This window comes from Carassius auratus, chromosome 41, assembly GCF_003368295.1.
Source record: "Carassius auratus strain Wakin chromosome 41, ASM336829v1, whole genome shotgun sequence".
NCBI classification, from domain to species: Eukaryota; Metazoa; Chordata; class Actinopteri; order Cypriniformes; family Cyprinidae; genus Carassius; species Carassius auratus.
The window spans coordinates 18,980,830-18,994,592 of record NC_039283.1 but is presented as its reverse complement, the minus strand read 5'-3'; the positions used below and the strand labels follow the sequence as shown (position 1 = coordinate 18,994,592).

General features: G+C 35.5%; 1 pseudogene; it reads left to right on the top strand.

Annotated features, from left to right (window-relative positions):
• LOC113059177 (solute carrier family 45 member 4-like) lies at positions 1 to 8,916 on the top strand (annotated as a pseudogene).
• The last annotated feature ends 4,847 nt before the right edge of the window (positions 8,917 to 13,763 follow it).

The window sequence follows — 13,763 nt, the reverse complement described above, 5'->3', positions numbered from 1 at the left end:
ACGAGCGTCTCGTAGCCAGCAAGGAAAACTAGTGACACATTTTTGGCTTTATCACTGTATGCGAGTGTCACTTAAGTTCTGTAGAACTTCTGGCGATTACCTGTCTACTTCATTTTATGTGGAACAGTATTTCTGCGATAAAAGGATTTTGACATCAAATGAAACAAGCCACTGGAACGAGGTAAAATATGTATTTTATTTTTATTTTTTATATATAAATGTGGGAGATGTTCACGCGTCTTTACTAAATTTAACTAGCCTATACTGTATATATAAGTCGAAATGATTTCACCTCTTCTATTTTTTATTAATAAAATAAGAAAAAAATAACAAATAATGCATAGTTTATGCAATAAATAAAAAAAAAATAGCATAACAAATGTAAAACGAAATACCAAAATTAAAATGTCTATCTGAGCATACAATAATTTTGAATAAATCAGTTTTATCAGATCAGCTGATCATTCACAATTAGCCTTTTAGTAAAACTCTTATGTAAATGGCGTTTGTGTTCCGATGTGCTGTTTAATTTTATAATGTTACAGCAGCTCAATTCTGTAATTCTAACGTATTTCAAACTAACTTTAGAACTGTACACAATGTTGGTGCCTATATGACTGTAAAAGGTATAAATGCAAACAGACACTCGCAAACAATCGAGTTCGCGTGAGGACGTATCCATAGCAACAGGACGCCACTGCAGGAGAGTTTTCTGTAATGAGTATGGGATGGTAAATCGACAAAAAGATGGCACCTATTGCCCCTATATATCACTTAATGACTTCATTGTAGATGTACATTTCATAAATATATCAAATACATTCAGTTAAAAAAGTCTTAAAAGTTCTAGACCTGTGATTTAGGGCGTCAACAGAGAATTTAGTTTGCGCGAGATCAACATTTCGATGAAAATGGCCAATAAGAATTCCTAAATATCATATAGACATAATTCGTATATAAAATGTACATTAAATTGTTATATTTGTAATAGCAGGTGGTGTTTGTTTGTATATAATTGTTTACTTATGAATAAGTATGTACTTTCTACTGTCTTTTCAGAGCCTTTCCCCTATTTTAGTTACTTTATTATCTCATATTCCTTTCTCCTGGGATTTCAGATATGCCAAATTCTGTTCTGCTAAAACTATGTTTACTGTCACAATGCCAGGATTGTTCCACATCTTGTTTCTCAGTGACATCTTGGTTGCACTTTATTTTACAGTACGTGTACTTACATGTACTTGTAGTGTACTTACAGTGTATTTATCTAAGAAAGTTCTGGTAATACAAGGTAGCTACATGGGGTAGGGTTAGGTTCAGGGTTAGTACCTAATCATTACATAGTTATTGTAATTACTATAATAAGTACATAGTATGTACATGAGGAAAGGGACTGTACAAATAAAGTGCTACCGACATCTTTCCACTGCCTCGATCTTTCTGGATATCACTTGTTAATGGAAATATTTCTCTCTCTGTCTCATTCACTCTCTCATTTATTCTCCCTTACATTTAGAATAATAAGTAATTCCATGGAAGCACAAAGAGAAACATCCACCTGTTCTGCTCTCCTTGCCCTACCACATTTCCCTTCTTCCTTTCGTCAAAACATGACTCATGAGTTACACCAACAATGTTCTATATGGACTTCTATATGAAAGATCAGCTTGGAGGTCTTAATGGGAATAGAGTCTAGACTTTAGAGAGGTAACATTGAGTACCATTTCTGGATCAAGGCCCCAGAAACCAGCTTTGTATATGCAGACCAGCATGGCACCCAAGGACGCTTTCACAGAGTCCGTTCCAGTGCTGGAAATGATACAAGTCGTACAAGAAAAATATTCAAATTGTGGACAAAATGCAGGGAAGAAGAAAGAGAGGGAAGTGGAGAAGTCAGAGGACTCGGCCAGTGAGGATTCAATAAACCATATCCCGAAGCGGTTATGGGTCATGCACGGTGCTGTCATGTTCGGGAGAGAGTTCTGCTATGCCATGGAAACAGCGCTGGTCACTCCTGTACTGTTGCAGCTAGGTCAGTAATCAACAAACCTTTTGATGACTTAAATCAACTAATTTCTCTTCCCTCAACTTGTTATTCAAAATTTTTGTCTTTCGCTGGTTTTGTGGAGCATGAAACATATTATGAAAAATATTTTTTTGTCAAAATAAAAGCTAGCGGGTTCTAATGTTGTTTTGGACCCCACAGAATTTCATTTATATGGGTAAATGGGTAGTTCAGTGTTGTTGATTCATCCTAGGCTTAAGGCCTCTATTCATAATCATTGAGCAGGGACATTCCTTCAAATTTGGTAAAGATTCCCTGCAATGGCAAACCTGTGTAACAGTAATAAGCTGGAGGGATGTTTGTTTGCACTGTAGCATGCAAAAATGAGTGAGGTAGCATTTGCATGGAATGCAGAATGTGTGAGTGTGCATATTTCTCTTTCTCTCAGGTTTTCCATCTATTTTGAATAAGATCAATGTCAATAGATCCTTTCAGGGAATTGCAGGGTTAATATGGTTTGAATCGCTCTAAAGGCCCTGTAATCTTATACCAAAAGCAGTTTAGGTAGATTTAAGTAGATAATAAACAGAACTGCTTGCGTCTTGCGGAAGAACATTGTAGCCGGAGCTACTTCTCTCTGTTTATGTCTATGAAGAATCACAAAGGTACTCGGTTACTCCGCCGCGGTACCCCCGAAGCAATCTAAAATAGTCCGAATATAAACACTTATTATAGGTGTACCTTAGTGATTCAGGACGAGCTAAAATCACGGTTTGGAAAATGGATTCATGGTGTACTCGCTTATTATGTTCATTTTTCTACATTTTGAACACAAACTAAGTTACGGACCGCAGCTCTGATTGGTTGTTTTTTACTTTCTGCAAATGGCAACAGGACCACTGGGAGGAGCCAGAGGAGCTTGATTTTTTTCAAAGATAATCTGTCTCATATTCTACTGTCAGGACATAATGACAGGTTTAATAAATATGTAAAAAAAATATTTTTTTACAAAAGTTCCCTACAGCACCTTTAATATATATTGAATACCATACACTAAACTCTGAAAGACCATTTCCTTAAAAAAAGTGTATTGAGTGTGTTTTTGTCTCTTTAATGTGCATGTTTACGCAAAATATATGTGTCCCTTAAAATCTTAAATAGCTTACTCGATGAAAATATGTAAAATAATTGAAAATTTGAGTGTTGTTTAATAGACGATCAATCAGAGTCTGTTTTTAGAGTAAACAGGATAAAAGCCTCTCCTCTGATACATTCAATGCAGTATGCATTGACAAAACCATCTCTTTGAGTTCTGGCCCTTGAGAGTGTTATTGCTTCATAATACAGGCTGATTACATCATTACTTCATATTGCACCTTAAGCTGATCTGCAGAGATTTGAGTGTTGTTGGATAGTTGTTCATCTTTAAAGCTGAAGCGAATTTGTGAAATGTCTGTTTTCTGCACTTTCTGTTCTCACATTCCCAGTCATCATCCCGCTACACACATGACCTGTAGTTCTTTCACACATTTGGACCTCTTGAAAAGGAGATGTTTGGGTTTTAGTATGCCTTCAGTCCTGGCATGAGTTCTGCGTGCCGCACTCATGGAAAATTCTCTTAGCTGTTAAAACTATTTGCTGTGAATCAACACTACCAAATAATCCCAAATATTTTTTGCAGTTTTCTCATGCCCTTTTTATAAACTCTGATTCATCTCATTTGCTAATCATTTTTTATCGTCAGAAGCTGTTTCTTTAATTATTGTGACACAAGCAGATCTAGTATGTGAAAGGTTTATAGTGATGTAAATGACAGATTAATGAACTGCAGACATGCTGAAACCTGCCTGGTTATCGGTTTCAGCTGATGTGGGTTGCTTAATTCACCATACTGGTATTTTTTGCAGTACTTAGTGGTATATTTAGAAGTTATTAAAAAAATATATAGTTTTGATCTGCCTGAATCTTGGAGTTGAATTAATCGTGGTCTGTTTCTTCTTGCAGGTCTCCCGGAGCAGTATTACAGTTTAACCTGGTTTCTCAGCCCTATTTTGGGTTTAATTTTCACCCCTCTATGTGGCTCAGCAAGTGACCGTTGCACTTTGAAATGGGGTCGGAGGAGACCCTTCATTTTGGCACTGTGTGTAGGAGTGTTAATAGGAGTGTCCTTATTTCTCAATGGATCTCTTATAGGTGATTAGTATTATTTTATATATTTATATAATACTTAAAATGCACAGAGTTGCATGTCACCGTTGTTTAAATAGGAGGCCCTTGACTATATTATGTTTTATTATGTTTTTTGTTTCATAAATTATTTGTGTTAGTGCCAGTAGTCTTGTGTACATATTGTCCCAATCCCATACCCCCAACCCCCCCCCCCCCCAATACTTTACTTTCAGTCTACATACTGTCCTGTCATAAAAAAGGGCAAAAAAAGGCTTTGATAAATAAATTAATGATTTGTCCTTACAGTATTTTTTATCTGTCTGTCAAACAGGTCTGTCTTTAGGTGATGTTGCCAGTAATCAACCGGTTGGGATTGTGCTGACCGTTGTTGGTGTGGTAGTTCTAGATTTCTGTGCTGATGCTTTGGATGGACCAATCAGAGCCTACCTCCTGGATGTGGCTGATACCGAGGAACAGGACATGGCTTTGAATATCCATGCTTTCTCAGCAGGTGTATATTTTGGAACGAGGAGTGATGAATTGATCTGAAATAGAAGAGACACTCTGTTTTTTAGTGTCATACTTGAAACCTTCTCAACTCTTTAAAAAACCTCAGGTTTTATAAGATAATGATTCATCTAATCAGAAAAATATATATATAAAACGTGATGATCCACTATCATTCAAAATGTCACTGTAAAGACATTCATAATAAAAAAATAACAGCACTGCTGATTTCAACATTGATAATAATAAGAAATGTTTCCTTTCTTAGAGTTATGTTTGCTGAATATTCATATTTGCCATCACATAAATAAATTATATATATATTAAAAAAATAGAAAACAATAATACAATAATAACATTTATATTTTTATTATATTTTTGATTAATTAAGTCCAATAGTGCGCTTAAGGTTATACTAGATGGTGATTCATTTTTTTTTAAATGTTTTTTAGGGCTAGGAGGTGCTTTAGGTTACATGTTTGGAGGGCTGGACTGGACCAACACCTTCCTAGGTCAAGCTTTTAAGGCCCAAGAGCAGGTCCTCTTTTTCTTTGCTGCCATCATCTTTATCATTTCTTCAACGCTTCATCTTTTCAGCATCAATGAGCATCAATATAGCCCGAACCATCAAGGGGCATTAAAGGATGAGGATGAAGTAACGCCACCTCCTGTCCAGCTCTATAGCAACTTTCCATCTACTCATGTCATACCTCAACTAAAACTGATCCCTGAAGAGGAGCTGTTTTCAGCCCATGAGGATAATCGCACTGAGCAGGATGTTTCAATTGAATTTCTAAATGACTTGGTGCGGAGTAAAAGTGACTCAGTTTTAGCCATGCCAGATTCTACAGTAGAGCTTATCCCAGACTTGGACTTGGATCGCAATGGGCAGTTTGTGTGCAACATCAGACCTACTTTACTCCTAGACTTTCAGGGTCTACAAGATGATTCCCACAACACTTGCCATCCAGGTCAGAGCACTGACCATCACTTACAGTGTTGTGATAGCAATGGGGAAAATATCTGTGAAGCATCCAAAACTGGAAATGAAAGCTTTGCCATTTCTGGAAATCCAATAAATGGTGCAAGGAATGCTACCAGTCAACCAGGTAAAGTCGGTTTACGCCCACCTGGCACCTCAGTGCGTCGCCGCCACCCTTCCCTCTATCGCCAGCCCTCGTTCACTTTCTCTTATCACGGACGTGTGGGCTTTCAGTGGCGAAGGCGCTACGGCAACGTGGCTGGGCCGATCAAATCTTCGCGAAGCCTGAATGACATCGACACAATCGATAGACGCCATGAATGGCGAAAGATGCAGCTAAGGGGATGAAGAGAGCGAGGATGGGGATAGTGGTACGTCGGTCAAACTGCTCTGGTTGTCCATGTTTAACATGCCACCCCAGCTCTGGCGTCTGTGTGTATGTCACTTGTTGTCCTGGTTCTCCATTATTGCACAAGCCATGTTCTACACAGACTTCATGGGCCAGGTCATCTTTGAAGGAGACCCAACTGTAAGTTCCTTATTCTGAGCTGTAATTAAAACAATAAAAACTATAGATTTAATTATAAACAAATCAAAATTAAATCAACAATTTTTTGTAAGTATAACTATCACAGTGATAATCAGTATAATTTTTTGGTATTTGGTATGTTCTTATCAAAATATGACATAATTATCATACCACATTTTTAGTTTTAGTGTCGCATGCCATTTACATTTCTGTATATGGAGAGTCAGTGTGATTATTTCAGGTTTTATTTTACTGTTTGCAATACTGAATAAACTTGATATTCTATTTATGTCTTCAAAACCAGGCTGCTGCTAACTCCACTGCCCTGCAGAGCTACAGTAAAGGTGTGCAGATGGGCTGCTGGGGGCTTGTGATCTATGCGGCTACAGCTGCGCTCTGCTCAGGTGTGTGTTACGTTCATGTGATTGAGGATAACATTTTTGTTTTTCCAATAGTGTGATCAGGTTTCAGTTCTTTAGTTGGACCAAGTTATGGAATAAGCAGATTTTTTCAGAGCGTCATAGTCTTTCTACATTTTTGTCTGGAATCTGTTGTTTCCTTCAGATTGTTATTTTCTTATTGTTATATTTACCTCTTATTTAAGATTAAGTTGTCATTTTTAAGAAAAACAATTAACTTGTCACGTTACATAGATTTAATCTTTGTTTTTTTAATTGCTGATAACAATCAGTTTGTGTACAATTTCTATATCAGTGCACATTGAGAAAATTATTCAAATAAAATTTTATTTTTATTTTTTATTTAACCTTTATTTAACCAGGAAAGGTCCCATTGAGTTACAATAACTCTTCTCCCAGGGAGTCCTGGCCAAACAGGCGGCCAAAAGTATAAATGCACAAAAGACAGGACATAAATTACATAATACACCACAAATCTCTATACACTATACATACTAGAAAACAAAACAAGACATTAACATCAGCAAATACAAACATACAATTGTATAAGATATCTAATTAAAAACAATTGCACTGTTCAGTCAGAGTTGACTTTAAAAGGTTTTTAAAAGTATTAATAGATGGAAGTTATACTGGATTTAAAGTGTTTTGGAGTTCATTCCAGTCATTTGGTGCATATGATGAAAAAGCTCTTTTACCGATGGCCGTTTTTGTTGATGGAGTAATTAATAGTATTTTCTTTGACGACCTTGTCCTGTAAACACTATTTTGGTAAATGAGCAAACTTTAAATATAGATGGGTAATTTACCCATAAGTTCTCTAGCTATAAAAAGCAATAAATGGATTTTCCTTCTGAGGGAGAGGGAGGACCACTGTACAGTTTCATACAGAGTGCAGTGTTGAGTCTTAGCAGCTGCACCTGTAATGAAACGTAAGGCTGAGTGGTATAGTACATCTAGTTTTTTTTTAATAAAAAAGAAATAGAGTGCATACAAATTAGGTCACCACAATCCAAAACTGATAAAAATGTGCTCTGCACCAACCTTTTCCTTGCTGAATTAAGGAAAGCACTAATTTAATCAAATAACCAGATTTTTTTTTACAGATGTGCTCCAAAGGATCTTAAACAACTATGACTTAAGCATAAAAATCATCTACATGTTAGGGACTCTAAGCTATACTGTGGGCACAGCCATCATGTCCATCTTTCCAAATATATATGTTGCTATGGTGATGATAAGCACCATGGGAATCATTTCTATGAGCATGTCATACTGCCCTTATGCTCTGCTGGGACAGTACCATGAAATCAAAGAGGTATGTATCATTTCATTAACTCATGTAACCAAATATGTGATTTGACCAATAATCCAAACTAACGTTTGTCAAAACGTTGTACGTTGTATTTGGATTTGCCTTTAATTTAATATTATGAAATAATGCTGTTTAAAATAAATGTATTATTTTAATTTTCAATATGTAATTTATTCCTGTGTTGGCTGAATAGTTGAATTTTCATCAGTCATTACTCCAGTTTTTATTGTCACGTGATCTGACAGAAAACCTTTTATTATGCTGATTTGGTGCTCAAATATTATTTTTCATTTTTAAATACAGTTGTGCTGCTTAATATTTTTGTGCAACCTGTGATAAAAAAAATGCAGGTCTCTTTGATAAATAGAATTTTCAAAAGAGCAGCTTTTATTTGAAATTGTTTTTTGTAACATTATAAATGTCCTTACTGTCACTTTTAAGCATCCTTCCTAAATGAAAGTATTACCCCCCCCCCCCCTCCCACCACCACCACCACTTTGAAGGGTAGTATGTATAGATCTGGATATAGATCCGGAAGCTGTTCCAGAATTCATTTTCACAGCAGTGCTCTCAATCAGTGTTTTTCATCTTTCTTTTACATTGTCATAGTACATTCATCACAGCCCTGGAAACTCACGGCGAGGGTTTGGCATCGACTGTGCCATCCTGACGTGTCAGGTGTACATCTCTCAGATTTTGGTGGCGTCGGCTCTCGGTGCAGTCGTAGATGCTGTCGGTACAGTGAGAGTGATCCCTATGGTGGCATCAGGAGGTGCCTTTCTTGGTTTTCTTGCTGCGGCTTTCCTCGTCATCTATCCTGATACATTTGATGATGAAGATGATGACGACAATGAAGATGTTCTGTGAAGTCAGAGAAGCTCAATGTTTCAAAGCCAGTGCTATGGAGCAGTTCCTGCAAGCTGGAGGTTGAATCCACAATTTGAGTGTTAAAACTTAAAATACTTGAGTTATTAAAGTACAAATCACAGATTGCAGAAGCACGAGGTTCATTGTTCATACACTCTCTCATATGCAGAATGTAATTCTGATATGTTACAGAGACAAAGTCAAATATTTGATTTCTGAGATTATTTCTCAAGCCATTAATTGTTTGTTGCCAATAATGTCAGTTGTCTACAAAAAAAGTATGTTTCAGTTTTGATTTAGATTTTTTTAAAGGGACAATAAGTAACTTTTTAGGTATTTTATTATCTAAAATCAATATTTTTATTCATAAATATGCCCTCAATGGTGTACAAATACCTATGCCAATCTTTAAACTAATCCTTGTAAATGAAGAATTTATTATCTTTATATACATGGGACGGGTAGGTCGACGGAGGCTTCCATGTAGTTCCGCCATCTTGCAAAACTATAATAGCAGAGAGGGACAAAAAGTACTAAGCCAACGCGTTTCCACAGCGCGTTTTCGGTCACAGCCAGAAACGCAGGTGCAGAGCAGTGAGAGGCGCTTGAAACTGCACCGGCAAGTTTAAAAGTCTGGATTGCATTCTTATTATGGACCATACATATGCCGCGCCACAGGAGAAGAAAACATCGTCGCCAAAACAAGTAAAAAATAGAACGTAAAAGGAAACGTGACCATAGATTACAGAAAACAAGAGTTAATGTCGGGGAAGCTTTTTCTAGGTGGAAAGAGCTAATGCTTGATAAAGATTTCAAAAGAGACGCTGAAGTGGCCAGTTTTCTTCTCGACAGGTAAGTCAGTGTTACAGTCTATATTATAATATTTTTTTTATATCTAACAATGATTAAAAAAAAAACGAATAAATTAGACATAACTACTAATTACAATATTTCATGGTTTCCACAGTCAGTAATTCATACTGTAACATTCGTTTGTTAGTTGTCATGTTGCAGTTTGTTTGAAATAACACACCTGTTCACCTGAAGGAAAACTCGACGAAGTGCTATTAGAATACATCCTGTCAAAGCTTTTTGGTACATATGGCCTACCGTAGATGCAACGCGCATTTGAAAAAGCGAGGCGCTGGAGAGCAAAATTAGTTTGAATGCAAAATACAATTTCACCACTAGATGGGAGTAATTCCTACTCAGTGTCCCTTTAATAACCATGTTTAAATAACTAAATTTGAAAAAAAATATTTCACATTCTAATATTTTTCTACACATTTGATCATTGCACTTTGCAAATCAACATTTGCATTCCAGATGCAAGTTTGCATTTTTTACACTGATATTTTTTCAGTGTTAAAATGAGTCTGATTACCATTGTTTTTCCCATCTCAGCCTCATATCATAAGTAACACTCAGGGGAAAGCTGAAATGATTGCTTCTGGCTGCTGTTTCTGAGCTCAAAAAGCTCACTTCTGTTTACACTTTATCTATGCACAATGCCAAATATTTTTCTAATGATGCCATACATTGGTTTTGAGAGTTGCCTTTGATTTTCTACACTATTTTAAGGTATAGTATTGAAGAGCTGTGACACCAATTAAGGAAATGGTTTTGCTTTACAGCAGTGATTGCTTTGTGAAATGAAGAAGTGTGTTTAGCTGTCATGGCAATTTTTACTTGGTTTCCAAATAACACTCCAAGAGTGGCAGTATTTTTCAAAGTCAAATTCTTAATACTGTTCCAGTAGTTATTATACACAAGTTACTGAGCTTGTTTCCTGTTCAGGAAGACAGGCCAAATATGTTCTAGTCAGTCACAGAAGTGTGACATACAAAGATCAATAGGCTGACGTTGTATCCTATTTTATCAAACTGAAAGTTTTTCTTTGTGTGTGTGTGTGTGTGTGTGTGTGTGTGTGTGTGTGTGTAGTGGTTTTGTAAATAAGGTGAACACTTTTTATTAATTTTTCTGTTTATGTGGCACTGTTGTGTTTGAACCAAATTGAATGTTTATACTGGCTCCAGGTATTTTTGTTTTGAATGTTTGTGAAGTTTCGGTAAAGACAAGGTTTCACACTTTTCCCTGTTTGAATGCTCGTTTGTTTTAAACTGTAGCACAATGTGGTTTAGTCTGAAATGTATTATGGTTGTTGACTATCCGTATCGTGCTCTCTGGTGTGGCGTCGCGGCCATCGACCACTAGGTGGCGCGAGTACATAATCAATGAGATACTGGTGACATAGATATGCACGAACTGAAGTAAGGTATTAATGGATAAATTAAATTCGATCTTAAAAATGCTACATTATTACCGTCAAGTTACACTGAATGATTTCTGCAATGTCTGAAAAAAAGCGTTTACCTGAGAAATCAGTAGGCTAGTAGCCAATTTACAGAGTGAATTTCTTATAAAAAAAAATAACAGAATAACAAATATCATTTACACTTCATGAATAAGGTAAAGGGGCTTCGATCGATAATATTTTTAATAACTATTTCAGCAAATAATCAGTGAAAGGAGATGCTTAAACTTCAGAAAATGTTAAGGACAACAAACTATATACGCCTATATATAATATATATTTTTTAATATCATAATTTTAATATTTCTCACCACAAAACAGGATCGCTTTTATTTAGAAGACGCTTTTATACAAAGCGACAAATGAGGAGAAACACCAGAAACGATTTATCTTAAGGCAACAGCATGCTATTAGCCTAATAAAGTTTATATTTTTAAGTTAGAAGTTTTATATTTATTTATTTATTTATTTATTCATTTATTTATTATTAGTGGCTATAGTCTACAGTTAAAAGTTCACCCCAAAAATGTGTTTATTCTGCAATCATTTAGGTAGGCTATGCACGGGTAGGCTAACCTGTATGAGTTTCTTTCTTCTGTTAAACACAAAAGAAGATATTTTGAAGAATGTTGGCAACCAAAAGATCGTGAGGGAAATGACAACTTGAGGGTGAGTTAATGATGACAAGCCATTAATTTTGGGGTGAAGCGTCAGGTTTCAGTGTTTTCTTGAATACTGTCAGTTACTCGGCTGCTCGGACATATTTTAAAAGATAATTCCACCAAGAGTTAGCTACTGTAACAGTGAACGAAAACATTCTGGAAAGATTTTGATGCCCCTCTGTAATGGTACCACGAATCTCCGACAGCAGGCATCATTTTTCAGATATAGTTAAAACAAATATGGCAGAATTACAAAGCGAATTAGACAGCATCTATAATAAGTCTGAATGAGCCTTTATAGGAAAAGATGGCTGGAGGAAGGTGAACAGAATATACCTCCTAGCATACTTCTTTAGTTTTGAAACAAAACAAAAAAATCAGGCTATAAATATTGTTCATCAGTTAAAAAATAATGACAGAATATCAAAAGAGATTTCAGAGTTTCGTTCCATCTTTTACCGTTAAAATTATATGCGTCACAATATGATGCTAAAGCCGCTAATGATTTCTTAAATTCACTGGGAGAGATTTAAAAAAGAAATAATTTAGATAAAGAGATGTGTGAACAACCTATTAGTTTAGAAGAAATAACCAATTAAATTATTAACTTAAAAAATATTAAGTCTCCCGGAACTGAATGTCTAACCTCAGAGTCAAAATTGTTTTTTGATGAGCAGCTTGCCCCTTTCTTCCTTTCGTTTTTTTGTGAACAGTAGATCTAAGTCCAACCTCCCTTCTACCTCGACTAAGGGGTGAATTACCCTTATTTCTAAGCCTAAAAAAGATTAGACTATTATTGATAATTGGCGGTCAGTTAGTATTTTGAATAAAGATTATAAAAAATAATTGCCTCTATATTTGCTAAAATAATTAAGAATGTATTAGAATATATAATAGATTAAACTCAGTCAGGCTTTATGAAAAACAGGCACATTTCGAAAAATATAAGATTGCTTTTAGATATTAGACTATTCATATTAAATCGATGAAAATACTTTTATTCTCAGATTTTCATAAAGCTTTTGACACATTTGGGGTTTGGTGAGTTTTTTTTGTGCAGCAGTTGAAACCCTCTATAACTCAAACATGGAACTAGCTCTAGATTTGATTTAAAAAGAGGTATTGACAACGATTTTAAATTGGTTAGTCATATAATAAAGAAGGAACTCTTTTCTTATGATGAATTCCTTTCTTATTAAATGCCAGTTACTCAAAAAAAATCCCAAAAAGAATAATAAAGCTATCCATACTCTTTTGTCTCATTGGGTCTCTTTATTGAATGGAAAATTGATTTGCTGGAGAAAAATAAATTATGAGAAGGTTAAAGAAGTTTCTTATAAGCTTATTTATAGAATGTATCCAGCATTATTTACTAAAATTTTAAAAAGATATAAATATAAATTGTATTTTGTTGTAACGAATTTGAGGAAACTGCCTTGCAGCTCCTTCACTTCAATGGGAAAATGTACTCTTTGGCATTACTGACTATCCTGACTAATAGAAACAGTACCTTTACTTAATTTATCTACTTATTCTATTGACCAAATTTCACAAGTGTAAATTTACCAATTAAAAAAATGGTTTTGTTGACTTAAATAAGTAGCCTATGTATTGACAGTATCAGAGACTCTGTGAATAAAAAAAGTTGTAAGAATTTTGAAAGTTTGTTTTCTTCTCTTATTTTAATGTTATTTTCTTGATAACATTGTGTGTTATTGTTCCTTGAATGAAATTATTTTTTTCCTTCTTTTAATCTCCGACAGCAGGCTTCCGGAGGATGTAAAATAGCGAGAGAGGAGGTAGTGGTGAAAAGCAACGGGTCACAGAAGAGTACAGTGGAATATCCGAATTTTTTTTAATGCATTCATATTTTCCAGAGAGGTTTGCTCTACATTACTGCATGTATTAAAAGTAGCACTGGCCACCGAGAACATGTGGTGCCTTTTGACTGGTGCGCATGCGCAGATCACTCTCATTCAGCAGCTTGTCCTGTC